Here is a 24,188-nt window from a genome sequence, read left to right on the forward strand (position 1 = left end):
TACTACATGTTTTCCCTACTTTCTCACAGCTAATGTCTATGGAACTAGCTGTATTATTTGTTTGTTGGTTTGTTTGTTTGTTTTTTATTGTTTTATCTCTGTTAATTGGCCTCCCAGATTTCCAGATAGTGTTGTAACTGCAAAAGGAGAACTGTATGGTTCCTTAACTCACACTAAGTTTGACTTTCAACAGTTTGTTCAGTGTGAATATTTTTATCTCTTTTTCATGCTTCAACTTACTTGAAACTCAATTTAACATTAATAACCTTTTAGTAGAACCAACTTATTAAATGTTACTTTGGTGTGCAGTGAAATGTTTGATTAAGCAAATGTTTAAGAAAGATACTTTGAGTGTTTTGAAATTTACTATGACTCATAAGGCAAAAATCATTTCTTAGTATTTCAGAGATAAAGTCTCAACTGTAGAAATTATAATACAAATAAAGTTTGCTTTGATTAAAGTTTTTTCTGAAAGTCCATCTATTGTCAGAAAGCACCAAGAAGTTGCGTTAATTGCTGCTGTTTTCATTGGAAGAAAGAGTTCCACTGAGTTTCCGTGTAGAGTCTATTTTCAAGAAGAGACTTATGTTTTCCAAACATACTGTGTAGTGTGATCATTTGCAATCTAAATGAATAAGAAAGATACAGTTCAGGGCTGCTGGTTCAGGGCTGCTGGTGGTCATACAGCCACTACAGACACCTGTCTTTAGTGCCCTCTTACATTCTCATGTTAACTATCTAGACTGTCACTCACATCTCCAGTGAAAACAGGAGCGACGACAGGTCTTTCTGAGTCAGATGCTGAACGAAGCCTACGCATTGTTAACAGGTTTTTCATAGGATTTTTGTCTCCATCTTTTCAGTGTGCGGCCAAGGTTCTTTCTTCTAGGTGGTAACAGTTTGTGTTCCAGGTATATTCAATTTATGTATTTATCATGTATACACTATTATTATGTGAAAGCACGCTTCAAGTACGGCCATTGTGCAGTATCTATGTGTACTGACCAAGTGCCCCATATCATTACAATCCCTAGAAAGCATTTTGGTACATATTATGTACTGTGTTTTAATATACTTATAAGGTTATACAAAATCCTTTCCTTTTACCCATGAGTTCCATCTGTTTGGGTTTTTTGTTTGTTTGTTTTATTGTTTTTATTTTTATTTTTGGTTGTTTTTTTTCTTCTTGAAAAAACCTTTATCCTTATAAAGGATAAAGTTTAATCCGTTTTCTAGTACCTTGCCCTTTGTTAAAATAATTGAGATATAAATTGTTGAAATCGCCACAATTAAGTGTTTCAGAAATGTGTGCTACTGGCCACTTGACTTAATAAAGACGAGATATATTAACAGATAGAACAAAAGTCTGTTTCCTCACTAAAAACAATTGACTATTTTTTTAATTAGCAAATATTAGTAATGGCCTAGACTATTAATAATTTCTATATGTTGTGGAGAGCACATAATGTGACAATGCTTATTATAGCAAGTCAGGTACCATTCAGGTAAATTAGGCATTGTAATTACAATAGGGCTCTAATGTATGGAAACTCATTCTTCACATTCCTTAGAGCTGCAACCTGAGACAGTTAAAGGGCCTGTAGTTCAACTGGGAGGTATAGATGGTAGTGGGCTGAGGAAGCCTGGCAAGGCAGGTATACAGAGGGTGCACTGTCAAGCTGGCTAACACTGCAGGCTGCTAGAGCTGTATTTCCGTTGTGTTACTGTGGAAAACACTAGAACACACAATTCAGACATACCCCATGTGAGGAAGTGGGGTACAGAACTAGTCTGGGGGAGTGGTAGCTATCTGTACAACTTGTGACCAAGAGCTGTAGTGGACGTGATGGCACATGCCTACAGTCCCAGCACCTGAGAGGTAGAGTCAGAAGACTAGGAGTTTAGGGGTAACCTGGGCTACGTGAGACTGGGTCAAAAAATAGAGAAGAGCAGTAGCTGAAGATTGGTGTTCACGGACTATCATTACCATGCCCACATTGTCCTGTGTAGACCTCACAATCCAGCCTCTTAGTACAGTCAGATGGTATTCTGTGCGCGTGCACTGCATGACTGTGTAGCCCTGGCAGGCAGAGCCGGGAGAGGCTGGAAGGCACGGTGAGAAGACAGAGCCACTTTACTATTTACCATCCATGTGATCAGGTCTCATCTGTAAGTTCAGACGAATCTGTACCTTGTCTCTCTGGTGTGTATGGTCCAAAGCACATTTGAGCTGAACTTTGCATAGAAGAGAGGAGGAGGTGCCTTGTTTTATAAAGAGGGAGGTCTGTTCAGTCAGCAAGATGGAAAAGATTTCTTGGCAATTTAAATTTTCAAAGGCAAAGGGGACAGATGTTGTCCAGTGATAATTAAAAACTTACCTAAGAGGCTTTTCTAAGTCTCCGCTTGAACACACATTTCACAGCTGCAGTTTTGGGCTCCTTTTTCCCTTATGTTACATCATGAACATGCCACATGTTAATGGGCATAATATACAAAGTGCATAATGTAATGTAAATTGATATTGTATGACTGGTTATCATTCATGTTAATATTAAATTATGAATGTATAATTTATGTGAAATAAAATATATCCCTGGAATTGAACACAGCTTGGTTCTTTTTTTTAATATATAGCCTCCAGAGCTATGTGGCTTTAACGTTTTGTTTAATAACTATGCTAATAATCTTCCCAAGAGTATAATGACTTTGCCTTAGCTTTGATAGGCACCTGCATATGCTAGAATAAGAAGACTTGTCCACAGATGTTCAGTATTGGAAGGAGGTAAGATGCCTATTCTGGAACTGAAATAAGGCCAAGAGAAGGGCTACTAGGGCGACATCTTTGGAAATTCAGCAGTCATACCATGTCTTCTTATAGAGGAAAAGAAAATCTGAAGGGAAAAAACAAGATTCACGAAATACTCTGTTTTGAAAGGCATTGCTACTATTCAATGCAATTCAAAAGTAAGATGAGGAAATGCCGGAGAGACTCTATACAAGCAAGAGAGCCTGAGCTTGGATCTCTCTCACACACACAAAAGCCAGGCATAGTGCTGCATATCAGTAACCCCAGGACTAGGAGAGGAAATGAGTGAGCTCTGGCCTTAGGGAGGAGCCTTGCCTTAAAAAATAAGGGTTAGCACACTCAAGGGCAGGCCCCATGCCCTGATGGTAGATAGTCAGCACAAGGCAGACTCAGTGGTGCTTTTGAAGTTTTGTTTTGCTTTGTATGTGTTTTTCTGGGGTGTGTGTGTGTGTGTGTGTGTGTGTGTGTGTGTGTGTGTGTGTGTGTGTGCGTGGGCGCGTGTGTGTGTGTGTGAGACTGTCTTTCTGGCTCTCTGTGTATGGAATGTGTTTCTCATGCTTTGTTTTCCTGTCTGCTTTGTTTTATTCTGGCTCATTTGTTTCTTTATTTGCCTCTTTGTTTTCTAAAGAGAAAAAGGTGTGGCGATGGATGAGTGGGGGAGGATCTGGGAGATGAAAGGGGAAACTGTGATCAGAATGTATTTATGGAAAAAATTATTTTCAATTAAAAAAAGGTTTAGAATAGCTGAGAAAGAAACCTAATGTTGGCCTCTGACATTCACATCACACACACACACACTTTCATGCACATACCCACAAGAACATGTGCATATAGCATATGTGCTCGCACATATACACCAAATGAGAGGATGAGAATAATACTTTCTCATGGCCCAGGTACAGGCAGCAAAAAGACTGATCAACAGTGGTTCCAAGAAGGATGACCTTGAAAGATGACCTTTCCCATGGTTTCCTAAGCCTGAAGTGGAAGTAAGAAAGACAGATCGTTGCTGCCTTTCAGAAAAATGTTCTTACATTTTCTAGGATGAATTATTTCTCCTTGTTTTCTTCTCTTTTTGAACATGAATTCATTCTGCAATTCTGGCTAGCCTAGGTAAACTTCTATAAATCACAGTTGATTGTCATCTGTCAAACAAAGACAGCACATGGGACATGGAATCTGAACAAACTCTCCAACACAATGAAGCACAGGTGTAGGCTCAAGTCAGAAAAGCATTAAGAACCCTAATGACTGTCATGTGTAACCTCCCGGGGACATCTGTGGTAAGTAGGAGCTACAGAAATGTGCTCTCTTTCCGCATACCATTCTCCCATTAACACTACAGCTCTGAATTGTGAGTTCCCTGCAGGGTGAAGGAAAGAAAGTCATAATCACTGGGGCATTAAAATAGTATTAATTAATTTGATCTGAATACAGAATTCCCATAATTTTGTAATGGAAAATTACTAAAGAAATTACATGTAATTATATAATAGTGGGAGAAGAAGAGGCTGCTCCTTGTAAATAGGTCTACACCTCCTTGCTTCCAAAATACAAAGCATGTATAGTGTACAAATCTCTAAGAAGTGTGTAGCTCAGAATGCACATAAGCCAGTCTTCTAGTTTGCATATCAGAAAGCTAAAATTACATTCCTATAATTGAAAGGAAACAAATCATATAGCTAGACATCTTTTCAACCAAAACCAAGACTTACTCAGGAAAAATATGACATATTAAGTGTTGAGGTTATCCACGGCCACAGCAAATTTAGAAGTAACTTGTTGGTTCTTTTGACGATTAAGAAATATAACTAACAACAAAGACGAGTGTCTACTTACGTCTACAAGCAAATGAACACACATACAGAGATTGTCGGTGATAGCAAAACCTTAGCTTGTTATTTGATATTTGATAGGTTTTTTTCTTTACTGATCTACTAAAAGGAGTGAATTGGCCTGAGTCAGGCTGGCTGTATGACGGGTACAAACTAGTTTAGGAGAACAGGACTGAGCTATTTCCCAGCACTGGGCACATGCTACAGGAACAACCCCAGGCTTGTGTAAAAGGAATCTCTCCCTGGCTTGTGAAAGGAGAGTTAGCCAAATTTGCAACCAGGAGGTCAAGAGCTACCGCCCCTTGGCATGAAGCAAGAATAGTTAGTCTGAATCATAGCATCACCCAGACCCTGGAGAGAGAACCCATCAATCAAAATATAGATCACCTACCCCCCCTCATGCTCCTTGTGATGGCTTTAAAACTGAGTCTGTGAATTCAGTTGGGGTCCTTCCATCTCGATGGAATTGGGTCCCTGCATGCATGAATGAGCACCCTTTCCTTTTGGCGATTCACAGACCCTAACACTATGATGTCCCAGCAGGACTAAGCCCAGCCTTTTCTACTAAGGCCCAACTAGGCAGTCCAGGTAGGAGAAGGGGATCCAATGGCAGGCAAGAGAGTCAGAGATACCCCAGTTCCAATTGCTAGGGGACCCACATGAACCCCAGCTGCACATCTGCTCTAAATATGTAGACCTAGGTCCAGCCCCTGCATGCTCTTTGATTGGTGGTTCAGTCTCTCTGGCCCTCCATGGGCCTAGGTTAGTTGAGGTCTTCTTGTGGTGTCCTTGACCCCTCTGGCTCACACACAAGATTCCTCGAGCTCTGTCTGATGTTTGACTGTGGTCTCTGCACCTGTTTCCATCAGCTGCTGGATGAAGACTCTCAGGAGACAGTTTTTCTAGGCTCCTTCCTGCAAGCATAGCAGAGTATCATCAATAGTGTCAGGGGATGGCTGTCTCAGATGGGATGGGTCTCAAGTTGGGTCAGTCATGGGTTGATTGTTCCCTAAGTCTCTTCTCCATCTTTGTCCCTGTGCATCTTGTAGGCAGGATAACTTTCAGGCTTTAGGTTTTGTGGGTGAGTTGATGTCCCCCTTCGTCTACTGGAAGTCTACCTGGCTACAGAAGGTGGCTACTTTAGTCTATATCGCTGCTGCTAGGAGTCTCAGCTAGGGTTACCCCTTAGCCTCCCTCCAGCTAGTCCCAGAGATGCCTCCCACAGATCCCTTCTCAATCTCAATGCTCTCCCAGCAACTCTCTAAACCCTCTTGAACCCAGTTGCCTCTCTCCAACCACCTCTAATGGTTATTTTCTTTCCCCTTCTGAATGAGATCCAAGCATCCTTCCTTGAGCCCTCCTTATTGCTTAGTTTCTTTGGGTCTGTGACTTGTAGCATGGTTATCCTGCACTTTATGGCTAATGACAACTTACAAGTGAGTCCATAACACATGTGGCTTTCTGGGTCTGGGTTACCTCACCCGGGATGATATTTTCTAGTTCCATCCATTTGCCCGCAAATTTCATGACGTCTTTGTTTTTAATAGCTGAGTAGATGTGCCATTGTATGGATGTGCCACATTGTCTTTAGCCACTCTTCAGTTGAGGGAAGTCTACGTTCTTTCTAGTTTCTGGCTATTACAAGTAAAGCTGCTATGAACATAATTGAGCAAGTGCCCTTGTGGTATGGTGGGGTATATTTGGGTGTATGCCTAGGACTGATATAACTGAGTCTTGAGGTAGAACTGTTCCCAATTTTCTGGGAAACTGTCAGATTGATTTTTAAAGTGGTTGTCAAGTTTGCATTCCCAACAGCAATGGAGGAGTGTTCCTCTCTCTCCACACCCTTGCCACTTGAGCTTTTATCTTAATCATTCTGAAGGATGTAAAGTGGAATGTCAGAGTCCGTATGATTAGCATTTCCCTGAGGACTAAGGACGTCCATTCAACATTTCTTTCGAGTTTCTTGGGCTTTGGAGATTGTTCGTTGTGAATTCTGTTTAGCTCTGTAGTCCATTTTTAAATTGGGGTTATTTGGTTTGTTGGTGTCAGTTCCTTGGGTTCTGTATATATTTTGGATATTAGTTCTCTATCAGCTGTAGGGTTGGTAAAGATCTTCTCCCATTCTGTGGCTGTCATTTTGTCCTAATGACAGCATCCTTGACTTTCAGAAGTTTTTCAGATTCATGAGACCCCACTTATCAATTGCTGATCTTAGGTACTGAGACTTTGATGGTCTGTTTAGGAATTTCTCTCTTGTCCAGTATGCTTAAGGCAGTTCCCCATTTTCTCTTTTATTAGTTTACTGTGTCAGATTTTAGATGAGGTTTTTGATCGACTTGAACTTGACTCCAACAATGACCAAGTCAAGGTGAAGGCTGTGGCAAATAAAACTCCTTCTCTGCCACATTTCCTCGTGCTTTCATTATTATCATTTCTGCACATGTGTGGGTGTGAATATGTTTGCACATGTCTTTATACACATGTGGAGGTCAGAGGGCAATGTGAGGTGTTTCTCAGGTTACATCAACCCCCTTATTTGTTTGTTTGTTTTTGAGACCAAGTCTCTCTCTTGGCTTGTACTCAAGGTTATCCAGACTGATAGACCAGAGATTTCCAGTAGTGTGCTCATCTCCACTGTCCCAGAATTACAGTTACAGTGTGGCTGCCTGATCCACCTGTGCGCGGGCGCTGAGAGTCTTTCTCTCTCTCTCTCTCTCTCTCTCTCTCTCTCTCTTTCTCATGCATGCCATTAATATGTGCAACATGGCACATGCACATCATGACACATGCAGACCATAACACATGTATACCATGACACATGCATATAGCGATAGGTGCATACTCTGACACATACACACCATGACGCATTCACACTATGATAAATGCACACCATGGCACATGAAAATCCTAACACATTCACTCCCTGACACATGTACACTGTGATACATGTATACCATGCCAAATACACACCATGACCCATTAAAACCATGCCACATGCACACTGTGACACATGTACATCATGACAGATGCATGCCATGGCACCTGATGCACACCATGATACATGCATACAGTGGCACATGCAAACCTGACAGTAAACACCGTGATATATGCACACCATGGAACACACCATGACATATGCACTCCATGCAACATGGACACAATCACACATGCATGGCATGCCATATGCACACCCTGGCACATGAACACCATCATGCACACACACACACACACACACACACACACACCATGACATATGCACAGCATCGCGAATGCACACAGTCCCATATGCACACCATGGCACACGAACACCATGGCCCACATACAACACGCACACCATAATACATACACACCCATATCCACACCATGATAATAATAAGAATAATTTCTAGACAATTAGGGATGGAATTCAGCTTCCCCAGATTCCATCTTGTTTTCCTGTGACTATTATAAAAACACATGACTCATGCATCAGCTCTGTAAAGATTATGAAGCAGCTTATGAAGCTTACTGCCCTCCTCTGTAGTTGTGCAATTTTCTAGAGAAAAATAAAGCTGGAGGCACCCTCCCGTCACTAAGGGTGAAAACCACCAGCTGCAAGGTTGTTCAAATCGTTGCCTTAGACGACTTACCACACATCAAGAAAGGAAGTCAGGGTAGGAACTCAAGCAGGAACCTGGAGGCAGGAGCTGAAGCTGAGGCCACAGAATAATGCTTCCTACTAGCTGGCTTGCTTCTAAAGACAGGGGCACAGCACGGTGCATGCACCCCATATTTTAAAATAGAATTAAAAAATCCTGTATATGGATTCTCTGTGGTCACATGGAAGGAATTGATGAAATTGGGGATCCAGAGTAGTTTCTTTTTCTTTTCCTTTCCAATGTACAGTTTCTTTGTATCAAGCCCTGGCTGTCTGGACTCTCTTTGCAGATCAGGGTAGCCTTGAACTCACAGTGATTTACCTGCCTCCGCCTCTCAAGTGCTTGTGATAAAGGCCAGAAGCATTTCTTCATTGAGGTTCCTCTTCCCACATGACCCTAGCTTGTGATAGATGGGTAAAACTAACCAGCACAATCCTGATCTCAATTTCCTTATGAATGGAATTATAATAAACACAGGGGGACGTGGACAGGAGTGTTTTCTCTTGGTGAGTCTCCTGTGAGAGAAGGCATAGAATTTTGGCTAACTACGGTACCTGTAGCTCTCCAGGTTGGGATCTCGTAAGTTGTTCTTAATTATGTATAAATGAGAACATGTGTTATATGGAAAGGTACTTTTCTGGTGAGTTGGGAAGGAAAGCCATATTGGGGGGCTGGGTAGGTGACTCATCAGATAAGAGTACTTGCTGCTTTTCCAGGGTCGCCACATCTGGTTCCCAGCACACACGTCATTGGTCAGCTTTCAAAGGCTTGTAACTCCTGCTGTGAAAGATCTGATGCTGTCTTCTGGCTCCATAGGGAAACTGCACACGGTGGCATACTCCACACAGACACAATAAAACACATTTAAAAATAGAATAAAAAAAATCTGTCTAATAACTCTCTGTGATCACATGGAAGGACATAATGAAAGGGGAGACCCAGAGTAGTTGGGTGGCTTTAGAATGGTTACCAGTCCCTGTGATTATTAAAGTATTATTTGAACAATGTACAGTTCTCCCGACTTGGGTAGCTGGACTAACTCATTTTTTTCTCTAAGGAGTAAAAACAAGCATGAGCTCTGTCTTCACTATGCTATTTACCGTCATGATGTTGGCTTATTCTGCCAGCTCCCTGCCACTGTCTATAGGAGCCGGGGAGAATGCAGTGGCTGTCCCAACACTGTTTGTGACCATCTACTTTGTGTTCATGCTGGTGAGTGTTTTTCTAAGAGAAAAAAAGCTTCCTCTGTTCCTTGTTTAACATGTAGCCTGCTTGATAAATCAGTACTTGGGACATGAAGCCACATGCTAAAGCTTATTGTCATAGAGGAGGAGCTGCCTTTCTTCCTCTTCTGTGACTGTTGCTCTAATGTCAGTCCTAGGATGTAGCTAACAGGCCATTTCTAGTGGGTTCTTAAAAGACATTTCCTGGGACTGTATTAGAAACCATAATAATTTGGAATTCAGTAAAGGCTGCGGTTGGCTGATTCCCTCACAAAGGAAGCAGATTTCTGCCTTGCTTTCATGCTGGTGTAAGAGACTTGCCGCCATGTTAGCTACAGCAGAGATGACCTGGTTTATTCACTGGTCTCTACAGTAAGTGTTCATCAGGAGGAGGCTCTGTCAGGGCTCCCTTGTGTCCTGAAAAGCATTAGAAACAGCGGGAGATTCCAGAGTCCTCAGTACTAAGTCAGTCTTCCGTGTTAGCATACGTCTGCTCATCTCTGTAGAAATGATTGTTCAGTCTTACATGTCCATAAATGATACCCTTACTGTATAGGAATCAACAGACAAGTGAACCAGATTCTACACTTTCCCACCAAGGGAGCGGGTGAATATAACTACTGAATGTGTTACAATTTGCATCATTTCTTCTGGTGCAAGGACATCCTGTAGCTTGGCAATGGGAGATGCGTGGCTTTGAGAAAGTGCTCAGTTTGTTTCTATTTCCTATCTATATGGTCATATACATATGGCCATCCAGAGATGTAAATCTTTAATAAATATGTTTTTATTTAAATCTTGTTTGAGGTATATAAATGCCTGTAAGGTGTGGTGATCAAGTCCACCCCTATTCTTCTCCCCACTACCAAATTCCTCTTCCATGGGGATTTTTGAATGAGAAATGTCCCTGACCCTTAGGGGATGCTGGGTTCACAATTGCTTGTGCTGTGTGAGGTAGAGACGTGATGGGGCCAGTATGTCACTGGGCAGCATTGGGTGGTCATAGTCTTGCCCCACTTGTGAATCTCTCCCTGCTTTGTGCATGCATGTGAACACGTGAGCATTCGGCTTCCTCATCCCACATCCATGCCTGCCGCCTGCTGCCATAACCCCCTGCCAAGATGGACTCTCATCACTCTGGAAAATGAAGGCTGAACAAACTTCTACAAGTGGCGCCGTATGAGCATCTGAAAAGCAGCTGCTCCATTTCCTGTCACGCTCAGTTCTCCTCCTATCCCGCCTCATGCTTTGTTTCTCTTTTTATAAACAGGACCACTGTAGACTGTCTACGGGTGCCTGTGTATAGGGCCATATACTGAAGCAAAGTCTGGCTTCCAGAGGCTTCATCTTTAAAGAAAAATGGCTCACCGTTCCCAGCAGCCAGCAGCTGACAATATGCTAAGGGTGGCACTTCCTGTCCACCTCTTCCTTCCATGCTGGGATGCTGCTGCCTTGATCTAGGTCAAGTGTTTCACATGTCGTCACAACTGTTTTGCATTCACATGTGTCACTGCACAATTGTGACTGGATGGCCCTGCTTCACTGTGGTTACCCACTGCTTCCGGCTCTTACAGTCTTTCACCTGACCTCACCAGGATCCGTAAGCCTTGGGAGGAGAGGTGCGATGCAGACTTCCTGTTCAGGGTTGGATCCTTTGCAGTCTCTTTTCTCTGCATGTTGGGGGTCTCTGCGTCAATCCATCACCTTCTACTGATGTTGTGGGTCTCTGGCCATCAAAGAATCGAAACCAAGCTTCTCCGAATTAATGTCTGAGATGTACTAATCTACAGGAGTAACAGTAACTCACTAGAAGTCAGTTCAATACCATATCCATTTAGAAGAATAACAGCAGATTCTCCCGACACTTATGGCCTCACAAGCCACAGCACCACACAGGTTTTGCATCTTGTAGAGCAGGCCATAATACAATCGAAAAAGGAGTTCATGGCTACTGCCATGACAGGAGCCTGTCCAGTGTGCCCCATGTGTCTCCTTTTCACCCAAGGGAAAGAAAAGCAGAAAAGAGGCAGGCAGGATGGTCACTGTGCTCCAGCATACTTTGGATTGCACCACATGACTCCTGGAATCGCCTCCCCCAGACTTCACACTTTTAGCTCCCTGCCCATAGTTTGCAGCACCCAATAGAAATCTTAAGCCACCACACACAGGAGACAAAGAAAAAGTGATGAAATGTTCTGCCCATTAATTATGTCAGGACTTGGACTCAGTACTCTGCCTAGCCTGCTGGCCTGCCCATACACACATGTCTATAAAGGAGACCTCGGCATTCTGGTCCTTAGAGCTAAAATGCAATGTAAGGCAGACCAGTAAGTGCGTGTCATTGGCAAAGAATCCTTCATGTGTCCTTTCACGTGCTTGCTTTAGCAGAACATCCTCTCTCTTGTAACCTCCCTTTAGCAAAATGTTCCTTCACGAGTCTGCCTTAGCCTCTCACCTGTGTCGACTTCAGGAAAACACTCCCTCACGTGTTTGCCCCAGCAAAATACTTTCCAACACAACTGACTTTCCACGGATCCCTTACGTTTCCACTTCACCCCTAATATGTTTCAGATGTGAACTAACAAGGACGCCTTGTTCTGAAGCTGACAGGCGTCTTACTGAGATAGTGAAACCTTACCAGTAGATTTCTTTACATCAACAACAAAGGCAAACTTAAACTACCATATTTTTGTTAGTGGTTTAAAAATTGCGTTTTTTAATCCTGATGATAAAAGACATAGTTGCTTATTAAATGTGTAACTGTAAACAGTCAAACACCCATGTCCCATGGAATTTCTAAAAAGTTAGTTTAAAAAATATAATAAGATATAAAAATAATCTTCAGTATGTTGGAGCATGTCTTTAATCCCAGCACTTGGGAAGCAGAGGCAGGTGAATCTTTGTGAGTTTGGGGCCAGCTTGATCTACAGAACAAGTTCCAGGGCAGCAGGGACTAAACGGAGAGACCCTGTCTCCAAAAACGAAAGTAAATAAATAAGTAAGTAAGTAAGTAAGTAAGTAAGTAAATAAATAAATAAGAAAGGAGGAGGAGGAAGTGTTAAAGAACAATTTATGTATAAAGATTAAACAATATTTTCAGAACAGAAAGAAAAACTAGAAAGTTTATGTAGGTTGCAAGTGACTGAGTAAGTTATTTAAGATATGTAAGCCATAAACATTGAAGATGATAGGCAGGATATTACAATTTGTAAGTGGATGGTCAGTACATTGATATCAAACCTTTATTTAAATTGACAGAGTTGATATGTGTCACCATCTCATGGTAACAGTTATAAACAGTGGCTTCTAAAGCTTTATATAACCAATTTCAGTTATCAGAGAAACAAAGCAAAAAATGCGTGTTATCAACATAATTACTTGTGGTTTTGCTACCTTTATTTGATCTAACGACTTGAAAGAACAAAACCCAATTCATTGTAAACCAATCTGAGCTTTAGCTCCGTGTTGCATGGGTTAGTGACAACACTGTTAAAGCGGTCCTGTTTCCAACAAAGCTTACAAGCTACAGCAAAGAGAATAGTGATGGTCAGAGAGGACATGCGGTGTTTCTGTCATTGTCTTTCTAGGTCAGGGCAGGATGCAGGACGATAAGACCCCTCTGGTAAATGGTCTGTTTCAGAGAGGCCACAGAGTATTGAGAGACTAAACTCTAACCATCCTACATCTTACAAGAAATCCACTGGGTACCACAGGCTATGGGTGATACAATACAGAGGCTACGATTGTGTGTGTGGGTTTTGCTGGTTGGTTCTTTTGACAGCTTGAAGGAAGCTCTGGTCATTATGAAGAGAGAACATTGTCAAAAGCTGGTGGGGATTGCCCAAGGCCAGCCTGGTTTACAGAGTAAGTTCCAGGACAACCAGAGCCACACAGAGAAACCTGGAGGAGGGGAGGGGGGGACAGAGGGGGGAGAGAGAGAGAGAGAGAGAGAGAGAGAGAGAGAGCAGCTTCAGTTCCTCAGTTGAGAAAATGATTCCATCAGATTCTTTTATAGACAAACCTTTGGAGGTAGTTTCTTGATTAATTAATGAGGCAGGATCCAGCCCACTGTGGACAGCACCATTCTGGGAAGGACATCCTGGGTTGGATAAGAAAGTAGGCAAGGAAGCTATGGGTGTGTGCCAGTAATCAGCATCCTTCATGGTCTCTGCTCCAGCTCCTGCCTCCAGATTCCTTCCTCCCTTGAGTTTCTATCTTTGCTCCTCTTAATGATAGAATATGGTCAGGATGGTCAGCTACGTAAACCCATTTTCCACACACTTTTGGACTCACGATGACTTTTTTACAGCAATAGAAACCAAACTTAGGTAGGAGTCTTCACAGGTCTGTGCCAAACGTGTGTGTTAACAATGTGTGACTTGCCAAAACAGAGAAAGGGGGTTGGAGTTAATTAAAAACCGAGATGTAAGATCTGAACTGAAACCCTGTGGAGGCATCCAGATGGACTTCCACAGATACCAAGGAAACAAATCAACAAACAAACCTAACTGTGCACTGACAGAATGTGACGCCTCCTCCCATGGACACAGGCCTCCTCCCTTCCCTCCACCGCTACTGCTAGTAGGATGAAGGGTCTTAGAGTAACTCATGGCTAAATATATTTAGTTAAGGATAAAATAGCTCTCAGGGAGAGGGGTCCCCTCTCCACATGAATGTCACATGCCCTCCTGCATGTCAGCAGATCTACAGGCCTTCTCTCCAGAGAAACTCTCTTCGATTACAGTTTCGCCAAGATTCTTCTGCTAAAAATTACTAGCCCATATTTTCTGCTAGGGGACCAAACAAAACAAAACAAAAAACATACTGAAGCTAAACTGTGAGGGCCCCTTTCCTGAGATGTGAACTGAAACAACCATTGAGAAGGTTCCAGAGGGGGAGAGAACATAACAATGCTCAGGGAAACTGATTGTCTCATCACAGGAAAAGCCTTAATAATTTAAAAATCTTGTTTATGATTTTTAGAAATGATAATTAAATTTTTTTCATTATAACTAAAGCAGCTTTCCTACTAAGACTTCAATTGTGAGCATCAAGTCTTAGAGTTACTTTAAAAAAAAAAAAAAGCAACACTCTGTCCACATTTCTGACTCCAGAGGAAAACACCTAACGCCATCTGGGACCCCGGCACACAGGGGCCCCAGGAAAAGCCAGTGCAGGCCCTTCTGGTTGCTGCCCTCATGGAGAGCTCAAAAGCAGCCCCCCAGGAGCAACTCCAGCCCCGGGAATAGAGGTAAGACCAACTTTTCTGTTCCAAGTGACCTGCCTGGTGGACTCAGGACACACAGAGGCAAAATTCCTCTGGGACCAGACACTTCTGGTTTTAGCTGGAGACCGAACTCCTCTGATCCTGGCCCACAGCTCCCTACTCCCAAACCCCCGTGGGAGAGAGAGCTCACCACCTGGACAAGTGGGCACTCCTGAGACTTCAGAGCGGGAGAGACCTCTAGTACTGCCCACCCCTGCCCACATCCCTGGCCTAAGAGGAAACTCTCTAGGGCCTCTGGGAACTGGACAATAGGGGCACTTAGGCGGCAGGTCCCCTGCAGTCCAGACACCACCCAGATCTGAAGGGACCTGGTCAAAAGCTCTCTGCACCCAAATCCCATGGGAGGGAGAGCAAAACCTTCAGAAGGGCAGACTCGCCTGGGAAGCCAGAAGAGACTACATTTTGCCCACATTTCTGACTCTAGAGGAAAACACCTAATGCCATCTGGGACCCCGGAGCACAGGGGCCCCGGGGAAAAGGCAGGCAGGCTCTTCTGGTTGTCACACGCACGGAGAACTCAAAAGCAGCCCCCCAGGAGAAACTCCAGCACTGGGAGTAGGGGTAAGACCAACTTTTCTGCTCCAAGTGACCTGCCTGGTGGACTCAGGACACATGCCCACAGGAACAGCTGAAGACCAGTAGACAGGAAAGACTACACACCCGAGAGCAGAACACTTTGTTCCCATAACTGGATGAAAGAAAACAGAAAAACAGGTCTACAGCACTCCTGACACACAGCACTAAAGGACAGTCTAACCGCTGTCAGAAATACCAGAACAAGGTAACAACAGAGACAACCTGATGGTGAGAGGCAAGCACAGGAATCCAAGCAACAGAAACCAAGACTACATGGCATCATCGGAGCCCAATTCTCCCACCACAGCAAACACTGAATATCCAAACACACCAGAAAAGCAAGATCTTGATTTTAAATCACATTTGATCATGATGATGGAGGACTTCAAGAAAGAAATGAAGAACTCCCTTAGAGAAAGGCAGGAAAACATAAATAAACAAGTAGAAGCATATAGAGAGGAATCCAGGAAAAAACAATCAAACAGGTGAAGGAATTAAAAATGGAAATAGAAGCAATAAAGAAAGCACAAATGGAGACAACCATGGTATAGAAAACCAAAGGAAGAGACAAGGAGCTGTAGATACAATTATCACCAACAGAATACAAGAGATAGAAGAGAGAATCTCAGGAGCAGAAGATTCCATAGAAATCATCCACACAACTGTCAAAGATAGTGTAAAATGGAAAAATCTACTGGTCCAAAACGTACAGGAAAACCACGACTCAATGAGAAGATCAAACCTAAGGATGATAGGTATAGTAGAGAGTGAAGACTCCCAGCTCAAAAAACCAGTAAATATCTTCAACAAAATCATAGACGAAAACTTCCCTAACCTATAGAAAGAGATGCCCATAAACATACAAGAAGCCTACAGAACTCCAAATAGATTGGACCAGAAAAGAGACTCCTCCTGTCACATAATAGTTAAAACACCAAATTCACAAAACAGAAAGAATATTAAAAGAAGTAAGGGAAAAAGGTCAAGTGACATATAAAGGCAGACCTATCAGAATCACACCAGACTTCTCACCAGAAACTATGAAGGCCAGAAGATCCTGGACTGATGTCATACAGACCCTAAGAGAACAGAAATGCCAGCCCAGGTTACTGTATCCTGCAAAACACTCAATTAACATAGAGGGAGAAACCAAGATATTCCATGACAAAACAAAATTTACACAATATCCTTCTACAAATCCAGCCCTACAAAGGATAATAAATGGTAAAGCCCAACATAAAGAGGCAAGCTACACCCTAGAAAAAGCAAGAAACTAATTGTCTTGGCAACAAAACAAAGAGAAGAAAAGCACACAAACATAATCTCACATCCAAATATGAATATAACAGGAAGCAACAATCACTATTCCTTAATATCTCTCAACATCAATGGACTCAATTCCCCAATAAAAAGACACAGATTAACAAACTGGATACGCAAGGAGGACCCTGCATTCTGCTGCTTACAAGAAACACACCTCAGAGACAAAGACAGACACTACCTCAGAGTGAAAGGCTGGAAAACAATTTTCCAAGCAAATGGTCTGAAGAAGCAAGCTGGAGTAGCCATTCTAATATCGAATAAAATTGATTTTCAACTAAAAGCCATCAAAAAAGATAAGGAAGGACACTTCATATTCATCAAAGGAAAAATCCACCAAGATGAACTCTCAATCCTAAATATCTATGCTCCAAATACAAGGGCACCTACATACATAAAAGAAACCTTACTAAAGCTCAAAGCACACATTGCACCTCACACAATAATAGTAGGAGATTTCAACACCACAATCTCATCAATGGACAGATCATGGAAACAGAAATTAAACAGAGACATAGACTAAGAGAAGTCATGAAATAAATGGACTTAAAAGATATTCATAGAACATTCTACATTAAAATAAAAGAATATACCTTCTTCTCACCACCTCATGGTACTTTCTCCAAAATTGACCATATAATTGGTCAAAAAACAGGCCTCAATAGATACAGAAAGATAGAAATAACCCCATTCGTCCTATCAGACCACCATGGGCTCAAGCTGGTCTTCAACAACAATAAGGGAAGAACACCCACATATACATGGAAGTTGAACAATGCTCTACTCAATGATAACCTGGTCAAGGAAGAAATAAAGAAAGAAATTAAAGACTTTTTAGAATTTAATGAAAATGAAGGTACAACATACCCAAACTTATGGGACACAATGAAAACTATGCTAAGAGGAAAACTCATAGCTCTGATTGCTTGCAGAAAGAAACAGGAGAGAGCATATATCAGCACCTTGACAGCACACCTAAAAGATCTAAAACAAAAAGAAGCAAATACACCCAGGAGGAGTAGAAGGCAGGAAATAATCAAACTCAGAGCTGAAATCAACCAAGTAGAAACAAAAAAGACTATACAAAGAATCAACAGAAGCAAAAGTTGGTTCTTTGAGAAAATCAACAAGATAGATAAACCCTTAGCCAGACTAACCAGAGGACACAGAGAGTGTGTCCAAATTAACAAAATCAGAAACGAAAAGGGAGACATAACAACAGAGCCAGAGGAAATTAAAAAAATCATCAGGTCCTACTACAAAAGCCTATATTCAACAAAACTTGAAAATCTGCAGGAAATGGACAATTTCCTAGACAGATAACAGGTACTGAAGTTAAATTAGGAACAGATAAACCATTTAAACAACCTCATACCTCCTAAAGAAATAGAAGCAGTCATTAAAGGTCTTCCAACCAAAAAGAGCCCAGGTCCAGATGGGCTCAGTGCATAATTCTATGAGACCTTCATAGAAGACCTCATAGCAATACTATCCAAACTATTCCACAAAATTGAATCAGATGGAGCACTACCAAATTCCTTCTATGAAGCCACAATTTCTCTTATACCTAAACCACACAAAGGCCCAACAAAGAAAGATAACTTCAGACCAATTTCCCTTATGAATATCGACGCAAAAATTCTCAATAAAATTCTTGCAAACTGAATCCAAGAACACATCAAAACAATCATCCACCATGATCAAGTAGGCTTCATTCCAGGCATGCAGGGATGGTTTAATATATGGAAAACCATCAACGTAATCCACTATATAAACAAACTGGAAGACAAAAACCACATGATCATTTCATTAGATGCTGAGAAAGCATTTGACAAAATTCAACACCCCTTCATGATAAAAGTCCTGGAAAGAATAGGAATTCAAGGCCCATACTTAAACATAGTAAAAGCCATAGACAGCAAACCAGTAGCTAATATTAAACTAAATGGAGAGAAACTTGAAGCAATCCCACTAAAATCAGGGACTAGACAAGGCTGCCCACTCTCTTCTTACTTATTCAATATACTTCTTGAAGTTCTAGGCAGAGCAATCAGACAACAAAAGGAGATCAAAGGATACAGATTGGAAAAGAAGAAGTCAAAATATCACTATTTGCAGATGATATGATAGTATATTTAAGAGATCCCAAAAGTTCCACCAGAGAACTACTAACGCTGATAAACAACTTCAGCAAAGTGGCTGGGTATAAAATTAACTCAAATAAATCAGTAGCCTTCCTCTACACAAAAGAGAAACAAGCCGAGAAAGAAATTAGGGAAACGACACCCTTCATAATAGACCCAAATAATATAAAGTACCTCGGTGTGACTTTAATCAAGCAAGTAAAAGATCTGTACAATAAGAACTTCAAGCCTCTGAAGAAAGAAATTGAAGAAGACCTCAGAAGATGGAAAGCTCTCCATGCTCATGGATTGGCATGATTAATATAGTAAAAATGGCCATTTTACCAAAAGCGATCTACAGATTCAATGCAATCCCCATTAAAATACCAATCCAATTCTTCAAAGAGTTAGACAGAACAATTTGCAAATTCATCTGGAATAACAAAAAACCCAGGATAGCTAAACCTATCCTCAACAATAAAAGGACTTCAGGGGGAATCACTATCCCCGAACTTAAGCAGTACTACAGAGCAATAGTGATAAAAACTGCATGGTATTGGTACAGAGAGAGACAGATAGACCAATGGAATAGAATTGAAGACCCAGAAATGAACCCACACACCTATGGTCACTTGATTTTTGACAAAGGAGCCAAAGCCATCCAACGGAAAAAAGACAGCATTTTCAGCAAATGGTGCTGGTTCAACTGGAGGTCAACATGTAGAAGCATGCACATAGATCCATGCTTATCACAAAGCTTAAGTCCAAGTGGATCAAGACCTCCACATCAAACCAGATACTCTCAAACTAATCGAAGAAAAAGTGGGGAAGCATCTTGAACACATGGGCACTGGAGAAAATTTCCTAAACAAAACACCAATGGCTTATGGTCTAAGATCAAGAATCGTCAAATGGGATCTCATAAAACTGCAAAGCTTCTGTAAGGCAAAGGACACTGTGGTTAGGACAAAATGGCAACCAACAGATTGGGAAAAGATCTTTACCAATCCCACAATTGATAGAGGCCTTATATCCAAAATATACAAAGAACTCAAGAAGTTAGACCGCACAGAGACAAATAACCCTATTAAGAAATGAGGTTCAGAGCTAAGCAAAGAATTCATGGCTGAGCAATGCAGAATGGCTGAGAAGCACCTAAAGAAATGTTCAACATCTTTAGTCATAAGGGAAATGCAAATCAGAAGAACCCTGAGATTCTACCTCACACCAGTCAGAATGGTTAATATCAAAAACTCAGGTAACAACAGATGCTGGTGAGGATGTGGAGAAAGAGGAACACTCCTCCATTGTTGGTGGGATTGCAGACTGGTACAACCATTCTGGAAATCAGTCTGGAGGTTCCTCAGAAAATTGGACATTGAACTACCTGAAGACCCAGCTGTACCTCTCTTGGGCATATACCCAAAAGATGCCCCAACATATAACAAAGACACGTGCTCCACTATGTTTATAGCAGTCTTATTTATAATAGCCAGAAGCTGGAAAGAACCCAGATGCCCTTCAACAGAGGAATGGATACAGAAAATGTGGTACATCTACACAATGGAATATTACTCAGCTATCAAAAACAATGACTTTATGAAATTCATAGGCAAGTGGATGGAACTGGAAAATATCATCCTGAGTGAGCTAACCCAATCACAGAAAAACACACATGGTATGCACTCATTGATAAGTGGCTATTAGCCCAAATGCTTGAATTACCCTAGATGCACAGAACACATGAAACTCAAGATGGATGATCAAAATGTGAATGCTTCACTCCTTCTTTAAAAGGGGAACAAGAATACCCTTGGCAGGGAATAGGGAGGCAAAGATTAAAACAGAGGCAGAAGGAACACCCATTCAGAGCCTGCCTCACATGTGACCCATACATATACAGCCACCCAATTAGATAAGATGGATGAAGCAAAGAAGTGCAGGCCGACAGGAACCGGATGTACATCTCTCCTGAGAGACACAGCCAGAATACACCAAATTCATAGGCAAATGCCAGCAGCAAACCACTGAACTGAGAACGGGACCCCCGTTGAGGGAATCAGAGAAAGGACTGGAAGAGCTTGAAGGGGCCCGAGACCCCATATGAACAACAATGCCAAGCAACCAGAGCTTCCAGGGACTAAGCCACTACCCAAAGACTATACATGGACTGACCCGGGGCTCCAACTGCATGTTAGCAAACTAGCAAAGAAAAATGCACACCGATAGTAGACATATTACATCAGATACCAACAAAGTTCAGAAATACATAAGGATATACCTGAAAATCTTATGTTCTAGATTCCAAGTAGAGGGCAGAAGCAGTCTTTGTAGCCCAGGCTACAACTTCCTATGTTCACAGGCTGTCCTTCAACTTGGAAACCTTGGGCCTCAGGCTATGAGTCCTGAGATTATAGGTGTGTATTCTTACCCTCCATCCCAGAAGTGCTCTCAATGTTCTGTTAAAAAAAAACCTCTGAGTCTCCCAATTACAAATGTGTCACATGGTAAATGTATCTTGCATTCTGTGACATTGGTGTTTCCCTCCCTCCCTCACTGAACCTGAGGAATGAACTGGAGGATTTCTGACAGACAGAATGCTGGCCAGTAGCCCCAGGGACCCTCATGCCTCTCCTTCCCATTAGCAGGCTTTTCCCTGGGTGCTGGGATCTGAACTCAGGACCTTATGCTTAGAAGTCAGTCCACTGCCCCGTCCTCTTCCCACTTTCTGTGTTGGACTCCAGTAAAAGGTAATCCTAACGAAAGCTATTTAAAATGTTATTCTTTGAGAATTTCGAGAATTTAATACATAGGATGGATTAACCACAGTCAGCCTCACTTAATCTCCACTGCTGCCTTCCCACAGGATTCCCCTCAGAGTCCTCTCCCAACTGCAGCTTCCTCCTCCTTTTCTCTCTCCCTCCCTCCTCTCTCCCTCCTCCCCCCCTCCCTTTCCTCTCCTTCAGTAACCCCTGGAGTCCAGTCAGAGCTGCCCATACACTCCTCAGTGTAAAAACCTCCCCTGGGCTGTCAGCACACCGAGGACCGCTCTCCCGAAGAAAACTGACTGACTTTTCCTCCCCTGGCAGTCACCAACTGTCTACAGTTCCTCAGCTAGAGGTGTGTGTCGCTGGGGAGGGGCAGCGGGGGCGGGGAGGATATGCGTGTTCCTCCCTAATCCAGGCTAGAATGTTAAAACTGATTGGGTAGTGAAATTCACTCTTCAGCCTTTAACTTTAACGGGTCTGTGATGCGTCGGATGCTGAACACAGAGCACTGTCTGACCAGGTTAACAGTCCAAGTGCAATCTCCCTGTCTTCTTGTTCTTTTGGAGATAAAAGTTCAATGTTTAGCCAAGGCACACAAACCGAATCCTCCCGCCTTAGCCTCTCAGTTACAAAGATTACAACTGTGAACAATTGTTCTCTTGAATTATAAAAAGAAACTACAAACGAAGTTACATTAACGACCTTCGCGCCCAAGGAAACAAATCCCCTGCAGTCGTGACCCCTTGTTTGTCCCTTTCTGCGTTATGCTCATGTTCACTTTGTGATTGCTATCCCGCCGCCAGTTCAGTTAATAAGAGAAAAAAAGGCACGTTTGCTTTCCTTTTCCCCTCTTCATTCCAGATGTCAGATCCTCAACATCCAGCACTGATTCGTCCCTGATCTAGGACATAGTGCAGACTGCCCAGCTCTCTCAGTCTTGCTGACCCCGTGGTGCCCCAACCACTTAGAGCACCAGAACCCTGACTCCCCACCCCGTGGTGTGTAGCCTCCAAGCCTCACTTCCTGCTCCGCCCAGGCTTGTCTTCACTTTCCTTCCCTGGCAGCCTCTGGGAAGAAGCAAGGGACTCTGGCAGAGGCTTCGGGTCCTTGAGCCGCTGGGTGAGTCCTCTTTCCCCGCATCTGCCTGCAGTGAGTGTGGGAGAGCAGGGCTGGCTTTATTATTTCAGAATTAACATTAGACACCTCTCCAATTTACAGTGCACAGTCTGTACCTCTCCGGGTACATTCAGAGGTGCGCAAGCATGTTTCCAGCACCTAGGCTGCTTATTTAAATCGGGAGATGCTTTTCAGCAGGGTTCCTGGGACTTTTCAGGGTCTGGGGGAGGGGCGGGGCTGAACGCTGTGTGGAGGGAGATCATAGGGAAACTTGCAAAGTCGGTTCTTTTCTCCCAAGCTGTTGAGGCACAGCCTCTTCTGCGTTTCTGTCAGCTCTGTGTGTATTCCAGGGTAGATGGCCCTTCAGCTTTCTGGCGATTACAAAGGCATGGGGCTGTAGATAAAACTCATGGGCTGTAACGCAGATGATCAGCCTTGTGTAGACAGCACTTTTACCTGCAGAGCTGTCTTGCTGCATTCTGGATGGTACTCAGAGTCTTTTTCTTCACAAGTGCTTCAGAGGATCAAGTCCAGAGCCTTGCATATGCCAGGCAAGCGCTCTGCCAGTCCCGAGGGATTTTAAATATCGAAGCATCTCATCTACCTATGGGATAATTTAACTCCTTCCTTTCCGGTTTGTATCTCTTTTGTATTTTTCTCTTGACTTACGACTCTGAGGACTCAAGCCTGTTTTAGATAATACCTGATGGAAAGATCACCCTCGGCTCCATGTGGATGTTAGAGGAAGTAATTTCACTCATTCCCTATCGAGTGTAATGATAGGATTCTCGCATTAGCCTTGATCATCTGAGGTGTGAGCTTTCTCTTCCTGGTGTGTTCATGGCTTTAATCAAGAATGAGTTCGGGCTTTCAAAGTCTCCATCTATTGAGAATGATGTCATTCTATCCTTGACCGTGTTCCGTGCTCAATCGCTTTTTTTTTTTTAAATTGGCTTTTTTGCAAAGCACATACATACTGTCAAGTGTCATGTGCTTTCTTTTCCTCTTGACTTTTAGTCCGATTCCTCATGATCAGATGGGACACAAGAAATTACCTTGTAATTCTTGTGAGATGTCGCGATGGAGTGTTCCCATTATTGATACGTGGTCGTCTGCGTTTGGCCTGACTTTGGCTGGATGTCCGCTTTGCTGGGTCCGACCACTGCTGCTCCTGCTTGCTTTGGAGTCTTTGCTGAAAACCCTGCCTTTCACTTTCAGTCTTGGTATGCCTCTGCCAGCTCCATGAGTTCCTGCAGCAATCAGTGATTGCTTACTGATTTTTGCTTTTCAATTCTATTTACGTTTGAGTCAGGGTTAAAATCTGTGATGAATGAAATCTTAGAAATTGAAGGGGCTTCTTCCCTCTTTGCATTTTCTGCCTCTGCTTTTTTTTTTTTTTTTTTTTTTTTTTTTTTTTTTTTTTTTTTTCGCTTAGAAGTTTGCTGACTCAATGTTAGTTTGCTTTCTATTGCTGTGGTAAAAACATCACGATG

The sequence above is a fragment of the Rattus rattus genome, chromosome 11, assembly GCF_011064425.1.
Source record: "Rattus rattus isolate New Zealand chromosome 11, Rrattus_CSIRO_v1, whole genome shotgun sequence".
Classification (NCBI taxonomy): domain Eukaryota; kingdom Metazoa; phylum Chordata; class Mammalia; order Rodentia; family Muridae; genus Rattus; species Rattus rattus.